At 34.8% G+C, this 25,341-nt stretch overlaps 1 long non-coding RNA gene and 1 pseudogene across 1 annotated transcript in view; one reads left to right on the top strand and one right to left on the bottom strand.

Annotated features, from left to right (window-relative positions):
• The window catches only part of LOC106510214 (uncharacterized), a 198,237-nt gene that overhangs the window by 110,823 nt on the left and 62,073 nt on the right, over positions 1 to 25,341 (top strand). The window contains exons 5-6 of the long non-coding RNA XR_014844642.1: positions 10,276 to 10,341; positions 19,173 to 19,265. This is a non-coding gene — a long non-coding RNA (uncharacterized LOC106510214). The remainder of the gene's footprint in view (positions 1 to 10,275; positions 10,342 to 19,172; positions 19,266 to 25,341) is intronic.
• LOC146404218 (U2 spliceosomal RNA) lies at positions 5,372 to 5,526 on the bottom strand (annotated as a pseudogene).

Genomic DNA, 25,341 nt, shown 5'->3' with positions numbered 1-25,341 from the left:
ATAATTGTCTTAAAACATGTTTACACATTTTACAAGTACATTAGAAATTCTTTGACCTTCCTCCCTTCAAACGGTAGGTCTAATTACCTTCTTTTTGAACATGGACTGGTCTTAGACACTACTTCTAACAAAGAGAATATGAAGGAAGGGGCTAAATCATAGGAAGTGTCACATCTTTCGCCTGGCTCTATGTCTCAGGACATGCACCACAGAAGCCTGAGCCATCACATAAGTCGTTCAGCTACCATGCTGTGAGCCACCATGCTTGGTTTTTCTCATGAAGAAAACTTTTCATGAAAAAAATGCAAGCAAAACTGCAAAGGTTATATATAGATGTCTCAGCCAATAGCTAACATCATTCACCAGAAATGAGAGTGACCAGGCCTTGAGAACAATTTAGTACCTAATTGTTCATTGAGTCACTTTAATTGATACTGCATAGAAAAGAGACAAGCAAGGAATTCCTGTTGTGGTGCAGTGGAAATAAATCCGACTAGTATCCATAAGGATGTGGGTTCGATCCCTGGCCTCATTCAGTGGCTTAAGGATCCAGCGTTACCATGAGTATGCTGTAGGTCACAGATGCAGCTTGGATCCTGCTCTGCTGTGGCTGTGGGGTAGACTGGAAGCTTTGGCTCTGAAATACCCCCTAGCCTGAGAATTTCCATATGCCATAGGTGTAGCCCTAAAAAAACAAAGTAATTTGTTTTTTCCTTAAGCCACTAAGTTAGGGGTTGTTTGTGATGCAACAATAGATAACTAAACAATAATATTATAGAGGCGATGATTATTTAATTTGACTTTTGAATACAGACTTCTATATATCTTAGGAAGAATGTATTTTAAGAAAAAGAAGAACCACAAGGAAACCTTAAACTTTATAAATTCATGATAAAACATATCAACCTAACAATTTTATTTTAGTAGTAAAGTCTTTAGTATAAGAATAAAGAAAAATATAATATTAAATATTTTAAATATATATTATATGGTACTAAATTTGAATTGGACATATGAATATGAACCTACTATATATATATATATGTATGTGTATATATATATATTTACACACACTCACGCACATATACTCATACACACTTCGGAGAGCTAACAGCTGAGAAGATCTAGCAACAATGGCATCCCAGATGTAACAAGTACACCCATCACTCAGAAATTTTACTTTAAACACAACCTCAAACACTATGCTAACTAACTCAAGCTTTTTGTTCTTAGACACCAGTGAATGTATAAACTGGGCTCTTCCTACCTACTTCCTATTAAATTTTTGATGATCTTTCTTTTTGTGCTGAAACAGATCCTTTCTTTTGACTATTTCAGGTCTTCAAATCTGGTTTTGGATTGTGTACAACTTCAGACATTTCCTTTGGACTTGATCATAAAAATTGTTTGGGATTTCATTCTTGGTATTTTTAGTGCCTATGCATACCACTGGGTATTACATGAAATTCATATATGATACCTGATGATTCTCTCTAAAATGTGCAGACATAGGCATTTTATTTCTTTATTTTGCCTACTTAGTATCTCATGATCTTGCTATATTGGCCAAAATTGATTAAATTAGCAATAGTAGTATGATAAAGAGAACCATCTACAGTCTAGGTGTAAGAAGTCCAGGAGCATATAAGGCTACCTTGTATAAAGTATTTTACATATTAGAAAAAAATATTAATAAAGTACAATCTTGGAGTTCCCGTCGTGGCGCAGTGGTTAACGAATTCGACTAGGAACCATGAGGTTTCGGGTTCGGTCCCTGCCCTTGCTCAGTGGGTTGGTGATCCAGCGTTGCCGTGAGCTGTGGTGTGGGTTGTGGACGCGGCTCGGATCCTGCGTTGCTGTGGCTCTGGCATAGGCCGGCGGCTCCGGCTCCGGTTCCACTCCTATCCTGGGAGCCTCCATATGCCACGGAAGCGGCCCAAAGAAATAGCAAAAAAAAAAAAAAAAAAAAAAAAAAGACAAAAAAAAAAAGTACAATCTTAAAAAATTTAAAGTTTATGTACACAAGAAGAGCACAGGCAATGCAGAAACAGGTTAGAGAAAAACCAAGAGCTGAAGTATATAGAGTAGTGGATTTTAACAAATCAGAGGTAAGAAGAGCTGGGTCATGAAGTCACCAGAGTAGTAAGCACGAAGTGTCCACTTGACAAATGGGTTAGATCACCAGAGCCCCTGCTGAGTTAGTGAAATTACTGCTGACCCACCGCAGTTGCTGTGGAATCCAAAATAACAGTGGCTATTGCTTTGATTCTCTGAGAGAATTGTTTTGTTCTTGATATGCTCTCTTTGTTTCCTTACGTTCTGTCTTTATCTACTAATAAACCATATCACTGGAAATAACCTGAGTGTATCTATTTTTCCTTGTGACCTGAAAGTCACAAAACAAACTCCTCAATATTCTCTGGTTTCATACATTTTTATAAATGTCTTATGCTGCCTGACCCAGAACTGAAAACCTGGTATTGGTCTCCCTAACTCTGATTTTCAAATAGAGGAAATATGATACAGTCATTTATTTATTAAATACTTATTAAGGAATTGCTTATGTTCCAGGGTCTTTGCTCTAGGGAGGATATCATCCCTGTATAATAGAGGAAAAATTGTTTAAATTAATAATAGAAAAAATAAATTAATAATAGAATCTATCATGTGCTATAATGATGAATTTAAAGCTGTGACATCAACAAAAAGGTAGATAACTCTTCCTCAGTGAGTTGGGAGAGGGTTAATAGAAGCCATAACATTTATGCTGAGTTTAAGGTGAATAAGGAGTAAAAAGAGGCTTTTAGACAAAGTTATGAGGTTATAAAGGGCCGTACTGTTTTTGGAAAACTGGCTAGCAAAGGAATAAGGACACTAAGAAAAACAGATGTTTCAAGTTATTTTAATTTTACTGAATGATACAGCTATGTTACAAAAAAGACTGAACAGTTTAGGTAATTTGTACAAAATTTGCTTTGATTGTGAAATGTTTCAAACTACTTCTTAATCAGTAGCTATGTATTCAGCCAAAGTTAAGTCAATATTTTTTTTTCTGTAATTAAAATCAAATGAGTTGGTTCACATTAGCAAATATGATATTTTCATATTTATAGTAAGCATGTTTATTTTGAACATTATGTCTATGACTTATAGACTTAATTTGTTTCAATTCACTGTACTGAAATAATATGTTAATGGTTTTGATTAAAAATTTCAAATGGTACAGGGAAAGAAACATATGGCTAAATATGACCTTCTATGCCTTAAGATTTTAGATGGAGGTTCCAAAGAGGAGTGGGGGTTGAGTGCTCTCACATGCTAAAGAGAAGTCCCAGATAATCTACTATCTCAGTAACCCTAAACTGCTTCTGAAACCAGTAGCCATTTAACCATTTCCGGTTATATGAGGGAAGAGAGAATAATCAAGAAGAAAGGAATTGAGAATTTCTTTGGGAAATGTGGTTGGAATGCTATGAGTTTAGAGATGTGTATTCATCTATCCCACTCCCCAACCGGACCTCCACCTCAAAGCAAAGAGGGTAAGAGGGGTTAGAAGAGGATGGCTCTGAGAACATAAGATCTCTTCTCTGGAATTCAGAGCAAACAGAAGCACAGAGGCAATTCTGGACTTTCAGTAGAAAAGGCTAGGGCCATAGAGGTTTGGAACTGCCTCTGATTGGATTACAAAAAGGAAGGGCTGAGCTTCAAGAGTTTAGCAGAAAACAAACAAACAAACAAAAATGCTATATTTTCCCATAGGCCAGCATAAGCATATGGAAGCGTTTGAATTTTGGGGCATGGATCATCTTGAGTGGATCCTACCTATATTTTCAGGCCTGCCAGAGCCAGGGTTGTAGCTATAAGAAGGAACAGTGAAAGAAGTCTTAGACAGTCAGTTGGGTAATTGTACCATTTAAGGATACAAGGAAAACTAGTGATAGATGCCTGTGAAGAGTCCCAAAAGGGTTGCCTGAGAGTAAGAGTTTTAGCAGTTAAGAATTAATACAAAGCCGGTAAACTTTAGAAAAGTAGAGACTGGTTGGGCTTGCCTTACTGGTTGCGAACATTTATTTTAGATATGGAGTGAGTAATTAAGTAGTATCAAATAAGCTCAGAGAAGCACTACTGCTAAAGCAATGAACAATGAGTTTGACGACATTAAAAATAAAACATCTGAGTTCATGAAAATACACTATAAAGAAAATTAAGGAGTTCCCGTCATGGTTGCATGATTAACGAATCTGACTAGCACCCATGAGGACACAGGTTCGATCCCTGGCAACACAACGGATCTGGTGTTGCTGTGAGCTTTGGTGTAGGCTGCAGATGCAGCTCGGATCCTGCATGGCTGTGGCATAGGCTGTGTCATAGGCTGGCGGCTACAGCTCTGATTCGACACCTAGCCTGGGGACCTCTTTATGCCATGGGTGCAGCTCTAAAAAGCAAAAAAAAAAAAAAAAAAAAAAATTAACGATAAGTGAAAGAAATTACTGAATGGGAAAATATTCACAACACATATCACTGACAAAAATCCCACAATATGTAATGGATTCCTACACATTAATGAGAAAAATAAAATCCATTGGGAAAAGCATAGAATATTTCTTTCTGCAAGCCCTTGAAAAGGGACTCCAAATAGCCTCTAGGCATAAAAAATGATATTTGTCTTCACTGATCATAAGGAAGACACACAGATAATCAAAGAAGTCCACTTTGATACAACGTAAGATATAATTACACATTCACTAGATCTACAAAAGTTAAAAAGAAAATCTAATGATACTTTTGTCAATGATATGGCGAAATGGTAATTCCTATACCATGATGGGATCATACAATGTTACAATTATTTTGGAAAACTTGTATGACATTATTTAGTAAAGTTGAATGTAAATAAACCACATAGTTCATCAGTTCCTTTCCTGGATAGGGAAACTTTTCACCAGGCACCCAAAGGCGGGTACCAGAAGTTCATAGCCACTTTGTATATAATTGTCCCCAAACCAAAACAATCACACTTGGTTGTCGGAATGAAATAAAATGGGCTACATTCTTAATATGACATAGAATACCATGATGCAGATGAATGACAACTACTCACCAAAACTCTCATAAAAATAATGTAGATAAAAATAAGCATAAATCTACAAACTTCTGTTTGCATGAAGTTCAAAATTGGGCAAAAAGAATGTGTTTAAAACATATTCATAGTCATTATATACAAGGAAAACATTGCTTCAGGAACCAGTATAACCTTTATCTATGTCAGGAGGGAGAACATTGTAATCTAGAAGGAACAAAAGAAGGCATTTCTGACATTGCTTTTTTTTAAAAACTGAGGTGGCGATGATATGAGTATCCCTTTTAACATTATCTTTAAAACGTACACATAAGTCTTATGTATGTTTCTTCATATATATTTGAGTTTAAAAAAATCCGTAGCATATCTAGTGTTGCCAAGTTGATAAGCAGAACCCTTTCCTCTTATTTCTACACTTGATCTTAGCCAAAAGGCCGAGAAGCGATCCTTTCCTCTTATTTCTAATTAGCAGCTATGCTTGTTTTTCAAACTTGCTTGTAGTTTAGGATGGATATGAGTAGGATATGAGTGGAAGTGACATGTAGGACTCCATAGCATGACACAAACTATTTTCTATACTTTTTAAAATACATATATTTTTTGGCATTTCCTGCAGCTTGAGGAAGGTCCGGGGTCAAGAATCAAATCCACACCATAGCAGTGGCCCAAGCTGCTGCAGTTATGATGCTGGATCCTTAACTCACAGCACCAAAAGAGAACTCCACAAAATATTTTCTATATGTGCTCCTCCATGCCTTTTTCTTTTTCTCTCAGCTAACTATAATAAAAACAACACCCAGCAAGATTTTCAAAGATCCCATTTAATGTTGGCAGAGCATTTGAATGGTCCTGTCTGATCGTATATGAGTAGGAAAGTGTTTGAACATTTTAGTATTTTAGCTTCCTCCTAGTAATATCCGTGATATCTCAAAATTTCCATAAAATTAGAAAAAAAATATAGAGGCTTTGTGTTTACAACAATCTCTCGTAATACTTAATTTTTAGTGGCATTAAGGTCATTATTTATTTTTTAATTATCAGTAAGTAGGGGCAAGTCTCTGTTAGGGTATCTTAAAAGTTTTCGTCTATAATTCAGAATGAAACAAGGGTAGATCTGTAGTTGGTAAAGAAGCAGTAGTCACACACAGTAGCGTGAATAAAGAGTCATTGGTCAAATGACAAAAATTTGGTCATTTTTATGATTTGAACAATGTTCATGTTTCTCATCGTTTTCAGATATGACTGAGGACTTAAACTGCTTTTGTCCTGATGCATCATGGTCACAGAGAAGACTTGTCTGATGAACAGTGAAAATTTTAATGCCTTAATTACACTGATTGATTTTTAAACACTAGAATAATCTCGTATCATGGAAAAAGCCTACTTGCTTGTAATAACATATTTTTTTAAATATATTGTTGGATTTAATTTGCCAAAAATATTAAGAATATTCCATTTATGGTAGTGAGGAGTTTTGGTCTGTAGTCTTCTTTTCCTGTAATGTAGTGAGAAGTATTCCCTCCTCTTCAATTTTATGGAAGAGTTTGTCTAGAACTGGTACCATTCTAAACGCTTGATAAAATTCGGCAACAAAACCTTCGGAGCCTGGAGTTTCTTTTTGGAAAGATATAATAACAAATACAATTTCTTTAATAGTCATAGGGTTAGTCAGGTAATTTATTGTCTCTTACAAGTAATTTGTCCATTTTATCTGAGTTGTCAAATTTATTATTATAAAATTATTCATAATATTATTTTATTGTCCATTTAATACCTGTAGCATCTGGAGTGACAACTTTTAGTTCCTGATATTGATTATTTGTGTCATTGCACCTCATGTTTGGATTAGTATGGCTAGAATTTTAATAATTTTATTGATCTTCTGAAAGAAAGTTATTTTGGTTTCACTGATTTTCTCTACAGTTATCTTTGTTCTGTTTCATTAATTTCTGCTCTTATTTCTTTCATTCTGATTATTTTGGGCTTCATTTGCTCTTCTTTTTCTAGTTTCTGAAGTTACCCCAAGTTTACTGATTTGAGGTTACTGATCTTTCTTCTTTTCTAATACATGTATTTAATGCTATAAATTTTTCTTTATATAGCACTTTAACTGCATATTCTATATTTTTTTATGTTGTACATTCATTTTCATTCAGCTCATACTATTTTTTAATTTCCTTTTTCATTCTTTTTAGAATCAGATTATATAGTTTTTTTGTTTCCAAGTATTGAGGAATTTCCCATATCTTTTTTGTTATTAATTTGTAATTTAATTCCATTTTTGTCAGAGAACATATTTAATACTACCGGAATCTTTTTAAATTTATGGAGTCTTGTTTTATGGCTCAGAACAGAAGAGGGTCTATGAATGAGCCAGAACAAATGGCTCATTGCACTTGTAAAGAATGTATAGTCTGCAATTCCAGGTGTGTTCGACAGATATCTATTAGGTCAGGGTAGATGATAGTGCAGACTAAATACCCTTACTAAATTTTTCTTTGTCATACTAATTATTGGAAGAAAGATATTGGAATATAGATGACTAAGTGTGGGTCTGTGCATTTATCCTGCATTTTTACTTTTTGTTTCATGTGGTTTTTTTTTTTTTTCTTTTAATTTTCTTTCTTTCTTTCTTTTTTTTTTTTTTAAAAAAAGAAGTGGCCACATCTGCGGCATATGGAAGTTCCCACACAAGGGGTTGAGCCACAGCCACTGTAGAAGCAACACCAAGTAGTTATGCTATGAGCACATGGGAAGTCCGCTTCATGTGTTTTGAAGCTATGTGAGGTACAGAAACATTTAGGATTATTGCATTAATTTTTCATGATTATAAAATGCTTTGCTTATCCATGATAATAATATGCATTCTTCTGAAGCCTCATTTTTTTCTGATATTAATATAGCCACTACAGAATTTTTAAAAATTAGTGTTAGCATAGTATATCATTTTCCATACTTTTACTTTTAACTTATTTAGGTATAATTTATAGTTATTTCTGTAGATGTAGAGAAGCTGTGTGTATTATTAATCTTTCCCTTTGATTTTAGTTGGTCCATTCCATTAAGGTTAAATTCTTCCCCAAACACATCTCAAACATAGACTTTATACACTTTCATGGAGTTATCTCAAGACCTGTTCAGTATATTTTATATCAACTGAAAGGGACAACACATATAAATTGAAAAAAAAAAAAGAATTAGATATTTGGGCCAAACATGTAGGTACTCTACTAGGCCAGATCAGAGCTACATACCCTCATTTTTGAAGTAGAAATTTATTAAATTAAAAAGATTACATTTTTTTTCTATGAGTATTTTGGTGTATTTATTCATGACAGTTTTGCATCTCAATTACATACTTTTAATTTTCCACTTGGAAGATACCTATTCTGAATAAAAATTTATTTTCAAGACTCAATCCTCAATACTACATTGAAAAAAAATCCAATTAACTTACACAAATTGCCATGCTCCAAGGACATTCTTCTTTTTCAGAGGAGGAGACTATAAAAACGAAAATTAATACTCACAAAAACATAGTTGCATAATTTTTTCCTGTTGATTTACCTCTCTCCACCTGCTAGTTTTCTACAGTATATTATTATATCTCTATTTCTAAAATTAGTCACTAAGATTAAAGTATTGCTCATCTCTTTTTTACCCTTGCCATACCCAAAGTTTGAGTTATCAGAGATTTATCTAGATGAGAACAAATATCAAACCTGCAGTATTTCAAGGATTTTCCCTAAGGATTTTCCCTTCCTAAGCATTATTATCCTAAGGGTCAATATTGATCATTTTGTTTGTGTTTCTATCAGTTAAACTTTTAAACCAATGGTTTTCTGTTTCTATTTCTTTTCAAAACCTGTGATGTTTTGAATGGGTTAATTTTTAAAATTAGGACAAAATTTAATTTTGATTATGACAAATTATAACAATAATGAAACTTCTGTGTATTTTTATCTTTCATTGTTTTTTAAGCCAGTCTGTTGGGGAAAAATACTAGAAAAGAAAGATTTTAATTTACTGGACCAGACTCTTAATTTTCAAGGACTAAATATATTCTCAGAAGTATTTCACTGAGAGGGAATTTATTATATGAACAAATACAAAAATACAGCCTCGCAGGGACTGAAACATTTTGCATTAAATAAAAGAAAATTAAGATAACACAGCCAAAGGCAAATGCATAAACAAAGTATAGTATCCTGCACTGTTTTAATTTTTTGCAATATTCTAATTTTAGTGTATAAATTCACTTAATTTTTGTATAGAATTTTAATGACAAAATGATAAAATAACTATATATGTATATAATATATAAAGGTGTTAATTTGTGATTATCAATAACATAAAAAGGGAATGAATCTGTAAGGAAATTGAGTTTTTATATGTGATTGAAATTATCATCACTTTAGAAAAGAGGGTATTTCATATAATTGCACTGGCACCCAGAAAGAAAATACCTATAGAGTATACGCAAAATAAAATGAGAAGGGACTCAAACCCTGACACTGAATAATAGACAAGGAAACACAAAAGAAGGCAATAAGAAAGGAGGTAAAAGATAGAAAAGCTTTAAGACACACAAAAAACATTTAGAAGAAAATGTCAATAGCAAGTACTTTCATATCAGTAAGTTCTACAAATGTAAGTGATTAAATGTAAGTGATTAAAAAGCAAAAAAAAAAAAAAAAAAGATGGCTATTAATTCTACCTTGGGGGTTGCTTCTTTAACTTATACGAAATTTGTTCTTTGGGAGTTCCTGTTATGGCACAGCAGAAACGAATCTGACTAAGAACCATGAGGTTGTGGGTTCAGTCCTTGACCTCACTCAGTGGATTCAGGATCTGGGGTTGCCATGAGCTGTGGTGTAGGTCACAGACATGGCTCCAATTTGGCTTTGCTGTGGATCTGGGGTAGGCCAATGGCTACAGCTCTGATTAGACCCCTAGTCTGGGAACCTCCATATGCTACAGGTGTGGCCCTAAAAGGACAAAAAAAGACAAAAAGACAAAAAAAGAAATTTGTTCTTCATTTATGTTATTTCTACCAATTAGTTATAGGCAAGGAAAAATTGTACATGTTCTGTCATCTTTATCCAAAAACCCTATGAAATTTTGTTTAGAATTCTGTCAGACTTTAAATGTGGATAGTTCCAATGAAAGATCTTGTTTGATTATTTTATTCTGAGGAAAAAGATGCAAACTGGAGGAGCTGAAAGAAGAGGATAGAATCACTTCACAGTGGAAAATCCTGAGTGAGTAAATTATTCAATAATATTTTCATAATGGAATAGGTAGTATGAGAGAGTTATAGACAGAATAATTGGATATTTTAAAAAATATTTTATGAAATTTGGATATTTGGTATTTGGTATAGTTTTCTTTTCTATACCTCACAAACCCTTCAGTAATATCTGTACTTATCAGTGTTTAAAAATACCATCTATACATGTGCTCAAGAATGTATTTTTTTTTTTTTTTTTGTCTTTTTGCCATTTGTTGGGCCGCTCCTGCGGCATATGGAGGTTCCCAGGCTAGGGGTCTAATCAGAGCCACAGCTGCCGGCCTACCCCAGAGCCACAGCAACGCGGGATCCGAGCCGCGTCTGCAACCTACACCACAGCTCACGGCAACGCCGGAACCTTGACCCACTGAGCAAGGGCAGGGATCGAACCCGCAACCTCATGGTTCCTAGTCGGATTCGTTAACCACTGCACCATGACGGGAACTCCAAGAATGTATTTTTATTGTAATTTTGTGCTGAGATTGACCTCCATGTGAAAATGAAAAATCACAGTATTTGATTTTGTATATCCATCTTTGCTCTTAAAAATCCTTGTCTCCTGGCGAAAAAAAAAAAAAAAAATGCATTTGAAATCTGAGATCAGAATTAAAGCAAATGAGATTTTCATTCTCTCTTTCCTAATTCTTGATAAATCTCTCACCAAAATGTTCATGTTAAGAGTCTACTTTAAATAGACTATTCATGGATCTAAGATAATACTAATCATACTAACAGATAAATGGTATATTGAATCTTTTATATATAAAACAATATGTCTCAATTCTAGAGTGTGAGCCAAATGATATAATGTGCATACAGTGTATTTAGAAACTATATTTTAGATCCATATTTTCTCTTTGAAATTTAAAATCACCCATACTGAGATGGAAGAAAACTATTTGACTCATTCTAAGATGAAGTTACTGAGTGCAGAGTTCTTAAGCATTTTACCTAAAATTGCCTACTTGCTCCATAATGAATTCAGATCTAAAACTAAATTTTTCAACACTCAAAATTCTTTCTTCAGTAACATAATTATTTCCATTTAGCATAAAAGTAAAGATTTTAACATTCAGAAAAACAAAAAGCACATGTGGTGAGAACTATGCTGGAAACCAGAAAATTATACATTAATATAGATAATGTGTTTTTGAAGATTAAAGCTGCTTTTCATCCTTTTGACTCTAACATATGTGACTTTACTCAGACTCATAACTCTAGTTTAAAAAAATAAAAGTGATTTTCATGGCCATGAAATGACATTTGCTTTCATCTTTCTGTGGCTCTGTTTGTGTGTTACTTGCAAGAGAGTGCTCATAAAGCAATGTATAATAAATCACTCAGACATAATACTCTACAAAGAGCCTATGAAAATGATAATGACTATTCCTGTTTAGCTGATCATCCAGCTATAATTACTTCTGGATAAATTAGGCTATGAGTATTAAAGAAAAGAAAGTAATGAAGTGCTTGCTATTGCTGTTCATAGTGCAATGCATTTAGCTTAGAAGGGCAGAATAAGTTTTTAATTTCCCCCCATCCTTTGTTTGCAGAAAGCGAACCAGAATTTCCAAAACCTAACTTGAGAAGTTAAGCTAAAGATTTTATTTCAGGACAGCTTTCTTGATGGGGAAATACTGTTTATTACTGTCAGTTTTGACTTCATTTGTTCGGATCGTGTTATATTTCACATAGAACACTATCAGTTTACCTTTGAAAGAGTGCTGATTTGTTGTTTAAAAAAGGCAAATGGATGTCTGAAATCTAAACTTGTGGTTTTGGGTGAGATTAACCAAAATGTATTATCACGTTATGTTTGAATGATTGACAGTTTAGTACTTTGAATTTATGTCACACATGGTATTGTGTGCAGTTATATTAATTAGTCTAATAAAAATCAAAAAGTGGCATCAAGTACTCATTTTATTAAAATATCCTTACTGAATTCTCTGCATTTGCATGCATAATTAGAAGATTCAGATGACACTCAATTGTGACATGTGACAGCTAGTATAAAAGCTAATATAAAATGAATATTTGAACACTTGAAAATGGGTATGCCTTTCAGTGCCTTAAAATTAATTCCAAAGAAGCCAATTTAAACTACAGTAGGCAACATGAATCATTGGATGACTTAAAGACAAAGCCTTATTTATACAGATTCTCCTTGATTATATTCTCTGTGTGCATATGATCCTTGGCAGTTTTAATTCAGATTTCTGTCTTGCTTAAGATTTAGCTCTCAAGTAATTATGCTTTATAACACATTTGGGTCCTTAAGTTTGAATGGGTTCAGCATGGTAGATTAGTGCATGCTAGATTCATCTAGCCAATGTGTTAGAATCCTTACATTCTGGCATCAAGTGAAAAAAAAAATGATGATGAACTTAGAATTTTAATAGACTGTAATTAATCTTCTGTAGCTTTTTCCTAAATGTGAATCTAATGTATCCTTTCTCTATACTAATTATAATATTGGTTACAACAGTATAATTTGTCATGCAAAACAGCTTTTATGTTACGCTAAAGTCAAAGTGGTACTGTAGGTAGAAGTTTGCTGGTTTTGAACAATGACATATAATAAATACTCTAAGAAGTTCTGCTTCTATTTCTAAGACTATTCAGAAATCTAAAAATGCCCCTTTGAATCTAGCAAAGCCTCATACACTCTTATCCTTTTACAATCTCTAATATTCCTGTTTCGAAGGATAAAAAGGCCAGAATCCAAGGCTAAATGAGAATAGCATCATTCTCTTGGGCTTGGTTTTTCAATGTATTTGAAGGACATATTCTGTCTTGTCTGCTAAATCAAATAAAAAGTCAGCCTTCAGAGGAATACACTGGTCACATTCTTACACCCTGAATCAACCTTTGTCTGTCACAAGGAGACAGATCTCTCATCTAATATTAGATTCTTCTACAGTATTCTTCAGCTTAACTCGTTGAAGTCTGTAGTTATAACCTGACATAGCTGAAAGGTAGCCTACACGCTTGAGATGCTAGTTGAGGCCTCTCAAATGCTCCATGTAGCCCTAAAAGGCTGAATTTATTTGCTCAAAAATATTTATTGTCCAATTAGAATGTACATGACTCTTGAAAGAGTTGAATGAACTATAGCGAACATGTATATATTAAGCTGACTTGATGGAGCTTACAGTTTATTGAAGGTGGATATAAAAATGCCTACTAAAATAAATGTGGTTTTACAGATTATAATAAATGTTATTAGCAAAAAGAAAAAAATAGGAGCGGCTTCGGAAGACTTTCTGTAGAGGAGATATTTCTTCTTACAACTGAATGATGAGTATAAGGTAGCCAGCAACACAGAATAAAGAACATTTTTGGGAGCAGATACAACATGAACTTTCCACACCTCATATCTCCACATCTACTAGGATGAACCCTCCACCATGGGGCTTATATATTTTTTTAAATGTGCTGCAATATCATGCCTCCAATATTTGATCAAGTTGAACAGAACCTACTTCAGTGATTCTATCTACATAGGATTCTTTGTGTTGAGAGGACTATAGAGAGGTGGTTTGCAGTGTTTGACAACTCACAAAAATCAAAAATTGTAGGAATATTCAGTTCCTTGTATTTAAGATCAAAACCACATTTTTGTGCTTGTGTGCTCTGATGTATTCTGGCATACCGACTTGAATTGCTACTACATTCTGAGGTTTGGGATAGACAAATAACACTGAGAACACACATTTGCTTTTATTCTTTGAATGAAAAGAAAGCAATAATAGCATATTATCACTGAAATTAAATTAGTCATTGATAGCTCAGCTGTGAGCAAGTTTTAAAAAACATTGATACTACTTAAACCTCTGGCTGTGCAGGGATAAAGCTAGAAAGGTGTCTAAGAATGAAGCTAGAAGCTTGTGAAGCTAGAGAATCAATGTAGAATGAATTTCTTCTCTTGTTTTTCTTGAGGAATTGAACTATAGTGCTTTAAACTAATTCATACATGCTGACATACTGGTAAATAAAATACAAATGTATTCCAAATGTTGATATTAACAGGATAGAAAAAACTAAATTTTATTTATTTTGAAAATATTCAAATATAATGATTTATTTTTAAAACTTTAAAATGTTTATTCATAGTAAAGTGATTTTATTTATTGGGAGCCTCTTCCTCCATTTTAGAAGGAATATTTAAGGTAAATTAAAGATTTGCTTATTTCTGTTGGTTAAAGTACTCAAAAAAATGACATGTAACCCACATCTTATTTTCACTTCCCTCACAATTTCATCTATTTTTTTAAGAAAAATAACACGTTTTAAGAATTTTCCTTAAATGAATCAAAATTAAATGAAAAATATTGTTACTGACTACATCACCCTCATAAACTTGGTATGGTTTTGCAATTAAGAAGATTCTAAAGTTTCAACTCCATCTTGTATCTAAAGAGTAATAAATTGCTTTAAAAAATCAATAGTCTGAAGGAAATTGTTGACACTCCATCATTCCACATTTATCATTTGATTTATTGAGACATTCTCTGTGCTAAATATGTAGATTCATCTCACTTGTCAAGTCAGTGTTTTTTAAATGCATCTCAGACCTTTGTGCACAAAAAACAATAGATCTAGTTCATTAAAAGCATTAATCAAAGCTCATAATAGCTTGTAGCTTTTTTTTTAGAATTACTGGGTGACTTGGCATTTACTTCCTCCACTGAACACTAAAAAGTAAGTCAGGCAAGGACATTATCCCTATTTTTGTAGATGACTAAACTTAACTACAGAAAGTTTAGTGGTTTGCTAAAGACTCACCTCCAGCAACTGACTTGGGATTTAAAGCCAAATTTTCTAAATAAATCGAATACTTTTCACTCCATCCACTTTACAAAAGGTAAATTTCTAGCAACACTTAATACATTTTATTTTATCCCTAAATTTATACTCTAATTTATAATAGGACTTCACATTTATACTTTTATTGGAAATCCATCATTTCATTCATAGTATTAAAATGTACAAGTTCATGAATGCCTTAGCAAAGTTTAGTTTTAGGGAATATCTAATTTAAATAATATGTTGAGGGAGTTCCCATTGTGGCTCAGTGGAAATGAATCCAACTAGTATCCATGAGGATGTGGGTTTGATCCCTGGCCTTCCTCAGTGGATTAAGGATCTGGCATTGCCACGAGCTGTGGTGCAGATCACAGACATGGGTCAGATCCCACGTTGCTGTGGCTGTGGCTTATGCTGGCAGCAGCTGATTCGACCCCTAGCCTGGGAACCTCCATATGCTGCAATGTGGCCCTAAAAAGCAAAAAAAAAAAAAAGAAAAAAGTGGAATACACCATTTTCCTTATCAACAATAGAAGCCCTAAGGCCTACCAATTGTTATTTTTAAAATTGATAAAAATAAAGGAAGTGGAGAGAGAACAATTTATATTATTTGGTTGCACTAGTTTGTGAGCAATATTATAAAGTTAATAAGATTATAATCAGTTTAAATCAATCTCTGTGTAATTTTGAGTCAGTGGAAAATACAATTGAATATTGATAAGTTCTATCAGAGCCTATTTATAGCCAGAGAGATGAATGCAGGATGGCATGAGGGGAAAGCCAACACTGCCTTGGAAAGCCAAGTGATAGGAGGTTGCCTTTACACTCTTATTACTGCAGTTCATAAAAGATGCTAGATATGTATTGTCTCCACTTTGTAAGCTCATAGTTTTAAAAAGGGCCAGGGTTTACTACTAGACTTCAATAACATAGAGAGCATAGTATTATTTTGAGCAGAAACTCACCAAAAGTCTTCTTACTCACACTCTAAGTTAAAGGAAGAAGCAGAGTATATATGGTATTCAAGTTTTGGAAAATTAAAAAAAAAAAGTCATCATCTCTATTTAGTATTCTTTGACCGTGTAGCAGCTTTTGCAGTCACATCTCCCACATTTTGGAAAAAATATATATATATTAAAAGTTACAGAACCCATGCAGCAAGGCAAAACGGAACAATTTAATTATTCTCAGGTTTTTTTTATTTTGTTTTGTTTTTGTCTTTAGTCAAAATTATACTAGCTTAGCATGACGGATGCATATTATTTTGATCACAGTTTTCTTATTTTCTTCATTTCCTGTGTGACTAAAACACTCCCACCATCGACATTCTCTTCACTTAATAGAATCATTATATAGCAACATTTGAAACCAGTTCTCATTAATCATGCATTTCCACCATGTCTTCAGTGAGTAATTTGTATCTATGTGCTAAGAGTCTTGAAAGGAACAAGCTCATTTTCTTTATGTGTAGTCTAATATGGAAACCTTGACCATGAATAAATATTAGCTCTAACTCATCACGTACCATATTACATATAGAGAATTTCTTTATTATGATTTAACTTTGAAACCTATTTATACATCAAGCAATTCCAAATGGTAATTTAATTTATTATATATTTGCAATTATTGTCACATACATGCTTTTCCATCTAGAAAATTTAACTTCATTAAAAGTTTTTTTATTTTCTTAGTCTATTGAAATATTAAAGCTAATTACTCAATATCAATTCCTCAAATATTAAAGCAACTAAAAAATAGTTATTTAAAGCACAGATATATTTTACTAAAAATCATGCATGGGTGTGCTTAACAGTTATTATTTGATAGATGTGGTATTTTAAAAATATTTTATATTATATAAAACTAAAATAGAAGTTCAAACAAAAAGTTGAGTATTGGTAAAATTATGGTATTTTGGAATCTAAAATTTCTCTCCATAAGTGATAATGTAGAAGTTAGTTAAAGCATTTTAAATTAATTTAGCTGGTCATAATTCCTCTGTCCTGTTCTGCTATGAGAAACAGCTCTTAAATTACACTCAATAATGATTCTTTTTCTTCCTATGGGAGTATTATATTGGCTGTGGGTTTGTTGTAAATAGCTTTTATTATGTTAAGGTATCTTCCCTCTATACCCACTTTGGTAAGAGTTTTTATCTTGAATGGAACCTTTCTACCTCTACCTGCTTCTAGGAATCCTTGGTTAATGTTTTAATGTTTTCTTGTGAGTGATGCTAAGAAGCAGACTCTAAGGAAAGCATTTGGGGAGTAGATTATTTGGCCCTCCAAAGGGCGGTAATGATCCCGTCACTAGTCATAGGTGGATTATCTATAGGCCTATAATGGTGTAACCGTAAGTGTTCAATATTCACTTTTAGGAACCTAGAGAGGGCTGAAACTGGTGCAGTGCTTCTGGAGTAAGAGAAGTACAAGGGAAAAACTATAAACTATGGAATAGAAAGGTTGCTGCTAAGTTCCATCAATTCATTGAATATAGATCATGACAGACTCAAGTTTATTTATCTATTAACACATAAAACAAAGTGTGAAGGCCAAGGAGCTTTCTTGGCAGAACTTAAGAAGAAATTTATCTCCCGAAGTTAGTGTGCAGTCATAGCTAAAGACCAGGCCCAGGACCTAATTACAAGAGTGTCAGAACTTCAAAGAAGGCTGACATTATCAGCCTAATGAAGTCTTTTTGCAAAAAAGTAGTCTCTTTAAGGGAAGGAGTCAAGTCCCTCAGACTGAAGATGGTGATATATGAGTGAATGAACTTGAGCATATTGAGCTTCCAGATTTTCCTGAACTCTAGGTCTGCAGAAACATTCCTTTTACCAGTTGGAAAGGTGATTATATTCCTCACATCACTTGTTTGAATATTATGCCTTAGAAGACAATGCTTGTCCTCTTTAGGATATACCTCCACTTTCCCTCCTGATCAGCAAACCCATGATTAGGGTTATATTTTAACATAGTTTGAAGTGCTGAGTATGGTAATGAAAGAAGGGATTATACAACAAAGGAGCTGCAGGAGCTGGCTAACATATATAGCAGTAACTAGCTAAGAATGCCTGAGAATATATACTTAAGGTGGGAGTATCAAGGGGAGGATTGAATATAAAGTTTCGTAAGGGAGAATCCGTTGACATGGGGTACTCTCTTATGGCAGAGAGTTTACCTCTCTAGTAAAGGCTGCAGGAATTGTGTCTAATATGTGGCTCTGTTGCCTCTAAAGAAGTAATAGCCATATGAAATAGAAATACCAGCATATCTTTGGAAGAAAGTCTATGGAGAAAGAGATAAACATATTCGGAAAAGTAGCAATGTTAGACAGGGTTTACTATATGAGGCAGGGAGACCCAGCAGCTGTGTTTTTCCCCTCATTTTTCCAAAGGAAAAAAAAAATGTGTTGATGAGGGGAACAACAGAAGTTCACTGAGTGTAGTGGCAGCTATCCTTTGTAAGACAGTGCTGATGGTAGGAGATGCTGTTACAAAGCTGGGCCCCATGATAGCAATGAAAAAAACAGGATCCTAGCTTAGATGAAGTTTTATGGTATCATTTGTGTTTTAGAAGTAAGGTAAGCAACAAGATCAGAATACGTCCGGGGCCCTAACCTTGGTGACAGAAAGCATCATTTTCTCCATGCTCAACTAGGGCATTAGAGATCTGTTTATAAATGGAGTCCCAAATCCAGAGTCCATGGACCTAATCAGTAGTTATCTTCCTGGTTCTAATTGTATAACCACAAATGAAATAATTTGCAGTTGTAAAACTCTCACATGTTGGTTGTCCAGTAGAGTGAGATCCATTGCAGTAGGAAAACCAAAGTGAAAGCCCTTGAAACTTTTCCCCTCTTACTAAGATGGTAAATAAAAATAGCATCCAATCTTAAAAGGAATGGTGATGATTAATGCACTCGCAAGTTCTAACAGTAGGTATACAAATACTTAAGGATCAATGCTAATTAATCATTTTATTCTCCATTCAGGTGAAGAAGACCAGAGTAAAAACGGCAGATAACAATAGACTACCATAAGTTAATCAAGAAGAAGCCCTGATTGCTCTTGCTATGCCTCACATGGTATCTTTATTAACATAATTAACATGTGGTCTTGGGTAAGTGGTAAAACTATTGTTCTGAAAGATGCTATCATTTCAATACCCATCTGGATGGAGTATCAGAAATAACTTACATTTATATGAGATTGACAATAGTCTTGTCCCAAGGCTACATTCATTCTCTTGCTCCCTGTCATAATGTAGTACAAAAGAACCTGGATGGCCTGGACATTCCAAGGCTGTGACTTATATCTTCAACAAATAGCCATTATATACTATTAGATGCCCTGTCCCCACTAGGTAGAATACAAGAAGTGCATGTAGGAGTGGCCTATTTTACCGTCACTCCCAGTGACTCACTTGGCTGTGAAGTTCACGTCTCCTGACCCCACAAAATCAACATTGTTGTCCTAGAGGTCTTGGGTTCTGCCAGGGGACACAAGTAGGAGTTCCACAAACACACAGCTATAGCTTCCTCTCTATGGAAACGAGTTTCAATAGATCACAGAGCACAGAAAGAAGTTACTGATGGTCCCTGGATATCATAAGGAGGAAAGGGGTTTGGAGAAATATGTTTAGTACCTAGGTAGTCTACTGGGCATCTCTTATTATTCCTATGCCCAGTTTTAACTGTAAATGAGTAAATAAAGGAAGTGTAGCCCCACCAGAGCAGAGTAACCAGGCAGAGCACTTACCCCCACAAAGGTGCTGTACAAGAGAAAGGAAATCTTGAGTGTGTGTTAGAGAAGGGGGGTAATGAATATCAGGTAGGCTGCAGAACCCGTACCTGAGGTAGCACCTTTAGCTCATCCCTCAAATCTTTCTTTAATAAGTTTTCTCAGAATATAACCAACCAGACTCTTGGAAGGAGAAAGAAGTGGATATGAGTGGTATTAGGAGTAAATTGCAAGGGTTTTTCCATGCACTACCCAAATCCCTATCAAGGATCATTTTACTTATCTACCAGATCAGTGGTGTGCAGGTAAAATGGCTACCTGGAAAAAAAAAGAAAGAAAAACCCCTGATGTGTAGTACCTGCCTATTTCTATTGTGTAAAATTTCTCATCATGGATGACTTCAAGCTGCTAGTTTAACACCTAAACTACCAAATTCATGAACATTCCTGCTGTGAATGCTGGTTGCAAAGAATTCACAGCTGAGCCATCTCCAGAGAAATGCCTTGGCTGGATAGATAATTATGCTAGCCACTCCCTACTACTGGGTCAGCAGGAGGCTAAAGAATGAATGACATGGGGGTATAAGAGGTCATCCCTCTTTCCTCAAGTTAGGAGCAACTCTGGGGCTTAAATTGTGTTTTGGGGGTCGTCATGGCACCAGGGTGAATTTAGACTCCAGTGAGGACCACACCCCTGCCTAACTTTCTCTCCATGTCCTATTCTGCCTCCTTCTCTCCCATTCTCCTGAGAGCAGACTCTCAAAATACCAGAATTTTCATCTCAGGCTCTGCTTCTAGAGGAACTGACCTGAGACATTCACTGATAAACCCTCTCCATTCCTTAACCTTTATGTGTGACTTCATGCTATTTGCCTTTGTTCATCTTGCCAAAGCTGAGTAAATATGAGTAAATGACTTCTATATTTGCTTTATGCTACTTTTCAAAGAAATTGATTTTCAAATGTGAAGAATAGAATCAATACGGTTAACACTAATGAATAATTTCTACTTATATCCCAGAAAGAAAATATATAGGTGAGTAATTTGACTTTGAACTAATTCCGTTCTTAAAATTCAGAATAGGAATGTCTCAGGACACTAAACAGTGGTAATCACAGGACCACCATCAGAGACTCTCAGATAGATAAGCCCAAATCACCAATTTTTAAAAATATAACACTGTGAAATAGTGGCACCAAATTTAGTCAGTAGAATTAGTATCACAGAAAATATGAGAATGAACTCAAAGAAACTTAAAATATAATTCATATATTTAGAGTAAGAAAGTATATTTAATTTCTGAAATTAGTCATTTCAAAATTTAACAAAATAGAAATCTTGGAAATAAAAATAAATAATGACCAAATAAAAATAAAATAGGTTCATACAAAAAGCTAATTAGGGACATGGATATTTGAATCTGGGAAATTTACATGGTTAAGAAGTCAAAGAGATGAACAATATCTCAAAAACATAAAATATAGGGAGTGTATAAAAGAAGATCCAAAAAGGATAGATCTAATTCAAAAGGAGGAGTAGAGGCAATATTCAAAGATATAATATTAACATTTTTCTAGCTAAAGATAATATTCATTCTCAAAGTGAATGGTTACACTGAGTACCAAGCAGGATAAAAGATGATAGATCAATAGGTAGACAGATGATAAGTAGAAAGACAGAGAAATAGATAGACAGATAGAAAAAACCTAGTGAAATTTCCCTGCATCCTAGATAAAGAATGTACTACAACTCTGTGGGTAATAATCAATATTAAACTGAGATAGAAAAGTGAGAAAAAGCTTTTACTTAATTTAGGATATGAAAGAAAGGAATGTATCTTACAATAGGATGCAGAGCATAGAAAGCAGCCACATTCTCTGAGAGAGGAAAGAGCTTCCCGTCCTCCAACCTTTTACCAACAAATGCATAGTTTCAAATGATAAAGTCTCCATATGTAAAGGTTACCTGAAACTATTAGGAGCATACCAGTTTCCTCCAGATACAGCATGAGATACACAGTTACATAAGGCTGGAGCAGTCCATCATGTATCTTAATTCAGACATGTGCTGGCTACCACCCTACCTCAGCCCTGGGTACTTCATTAATCTAGCGAGTTAAACATTGTCCAACATTGTAGTCCCTGAATAACGACTTAAGTCATCTTTCTTAAACTCTCCACTGCAGTACTGCCTGGTGCAAGAGTGTTCTTGAACTCAATGTTGTGGAACCAGAGCAGACCCTGTCAGAGCTGTGCTTGTAAACATTGAGATTTGATATTGCTTTATCTTGCAAAGAAAAAAAAAATTGCATACACTTCCAGAAAGAATATAATAGGTCCTCTACCAAAACTAAACAAACAACAAACAAGACAACAGGAGAAAGGGATATAATAGATTTATATTTGGGTACACTAGACATCAACAGGAGGGGTTTTTTTTTGTTTTTTTTTGTTTTGTTTTGTTTTGTTTTTTTTAAACACATAAGAACTTCTCAGAGCAAGTTATTTTCTCAATGTAAGGTATTGGAGGAAGTCATTGCCTTTTTCAGATCACTTGGTCTGAAATTTTAAACCAGATATGCTTGAAGTTATTTATGACAGCTATTCTGTGACAGGGGTCATTCGCTGTAATTCTAGCCATCCTCTTGGTTTTGCAGTGAATACCGTTTTTTCACCTGTTCCTTGGACTTCTTATCACACCAGGATTTAGACACAAGCTTTTAGACACATTTGAAAAACAAGTGAAGTTTTTCTAAGTTGATTTTACCTCTCTCAGTGCAGTCTCCCTTACTTTCCACTAGGCTCTCTCCTTCTCCTCGTTCCAGCTCCATCTCCAATACATGTGAGGCCTCCTGCTTCTCCTGTGTTAATGATCTTGGACTCCCTCTCACTGGCACAACAGGACATTCCTGCCTGCACAGTTCCTCCCCGTCATCTCTCCCCTTCTGAAAACTAAGACTTTCTCCTTTCTGATAAAGAATTACAGTATAATTAATCCTTTCCAGGAATATACAACACAGTGTATACTCTGGAGCCAGATACCTGGATTCTCTCCCTGTATTCATTTACAAGAGCTGTTGTGACAAAGTACTGCAAATGGGAAGTCTTAAATAATAGAAATTTATTGTCTCAACAGTGTTTGGAAATAGCTGTCTGAGATTCAAGCGTTGGTAGGGTTCGTTCCTTCTGAGGACTGTGTGGTGAATCTGTTCCATGCTTCTCTCCTACCTGCTGGTGGTTTGCTGGCTATCTTTGGCATTGCTTAGCTTTTGCCACATCACCCAGACCTTTGCCTTCAGCTTCACATTTGCCTTGTGCATGTGTGTCTTTCTTCAAATTTCTCCTTTTTTAAAGATACAAATCATATTGGATTGGAGGCCCACCCTACTTTGGCGTGACGGCCTATGAAGTTAACTACTTCTTCAATTTCTAAGTTCACATTCTGAGGTATTGAAGGGTAGGACTTCAACATCTGAACTGGGCCAGGGGACATAATTCAATCCATAACACCCTCAACTCCCTGAACAAAACTTTTGCTTCTGTTAAAGTTAGAAAGATAGTATTATCTACCTCATAGTTTTTGGTGAGAATTGAAAGAATTAATATCTAGATAGCATTTAGAACAATGCTTGACGCATAATAAGCACTACTGACATTGAGTAATAGATTTCTGATATTAATACATTTTAATAAAGATGTTTAGGAAAAATATTTTCAACTTAAATTCACAAGAGCTTATGGGAGCTACGTTTATTTTCATCAGGGAGAGTTTTTCATTCTTTATTTTCGCATGCCAAGCAAAATAGCATTAGGGAAATAATTATGACATCTTCAACTAAGTGCAGCTTATAGCTCCTGAAATAGCAAAGTCACTTGGCATTAGAAAACTGCTCAAGTTTATTACCAGGAAGGTTTTTGGTAGTATGTTTCAGTAGCTCTCAGCTATCTGGCCATGCATTTCAGGAGAGTTACGCAACTTATATTTTTTATAGTTTCATTCAGGAGATTGCTACTGTAGTTTGTTTTATGTGCAAAATTGGGATTTTAAAATTCTAAATGTACATTTACACACATTAACGTGGAAAAAAAAAGAAACAATGCTAGAAAACTCTCTTAGGCTGGTTAAATTAAGGCATAAACATATTCAATACTATTAAAATGTAAATTAACAACACACTGCATTCTGATACAGCTGTATAAATGTTTGTACTTCTATAATCGTGATAATCATAAAGCATTGAGATTATTTTTATACATGTATTTTCTAAAAGGCCATTAACACCTTTTCCACCTGCTTGCATTTTGTGTTTTATGTTGTAATATTGACAAAATGATAAAGTTCTTGCTGTAATTTGATTTGCACATTATATTTAAGTGTGCCACAAGCTCATATGAATAAAGATTATAAAGAACAGTTTTGGGCAATTAAAAAATAAAGATGAACCCAAGATTCCAAAGTAATTGAAAGAATTTAAATGGTGCAATAAAAAGTTTAGGCCTTCAAAAGAAATTGCTATTGGGAGTTCCCCTCCTGGCACAGTGGTTGACGAATCCGACTCGGAACCATGAGGTTGCGGGTTCCATCCCTGCCCTTGCTCAGTGGGTTAACGATCCGGCGTTGCCATGAGCTGTGGTGTAGGTTGCAGACGCGGCTCGGATCTCGCGTTGCTGTGGCTCTGGCATAGGCTGGCAGCTACAGCTCCGATTCGACCCCTAGCCTGGGAACCTCCATATGCCGCGGGAGTGGCCCAAGAAATGGCAAAAAGACAAAAAGAAAAAAGAAAAAAAGAAAAGAAATTGCTATTTACTTATTTTGACAATGTAGAGCGAACTCTTATTTTATTTATCTTTTCTTTTTAGGGCCGCGCTTGTGGCATATGGAATTTCCTGAGATGGGGTCAAATCGAAGCTGTAGCTGCAGACCTAAGCCACAGCCACAGCAAAGCCATATCTGAGCCATGTCTGTGACCTACACTGCAGCTCGCAGCAATGCCCCCTTAACCCACTGAGCAATCCAGGGATCGAATCTACATCCTCAGGGACACAGTGTTGTGTTCTTAACCTGGTGAGCCACAATGGGAATTCCGGTTTGGTTTGGTTTTTAATCAACTTTATTGAAGTGTTGCCACATGATCAACTGCAGACATATGAAGTATATAATTTAACAGATTTTATCTTACATGTATATTCATCCATGACCTTATACAAGATAACATATTCATTAACCCTAGCAGTTTCCTTGCCATCTTATTTAAACACTCCCTCTTGTTCCTACCCAGGAAACCTGGGCTTCTACCCCAGGAAACCAGGGCCTCTACCCCAGGAAACCACTGCTCTGCTTTTTGCCACTATAGATTTGTTTGCATTTTCTAAAATAGAATATAAATGGTATCATACAGGATATACACACTCTTCTTTGCTTG

Source organism: Sus scrofa, chromosome 4 (assembly GCF_054392235.1).
Source record: "Sus scrofa isolate SSC_HxYL_T2T_F1_AM1 chromosome 4, Sscrofa_HxYL_maternal_Yorkshire_Landrace_v2.0, whole genome shotgun sequence".
Lineage (NCBI taxonomy): Eukaryota > Metazoa > Chordata > Mammalia > Artiodactyla > Suidae > Sus > Sus scrofa.
The sequence above is the reverse complement of the archived record's forward strand: the minus strand, read 5'-3'. Positions and strand labels throughout refer to the sequence as shown.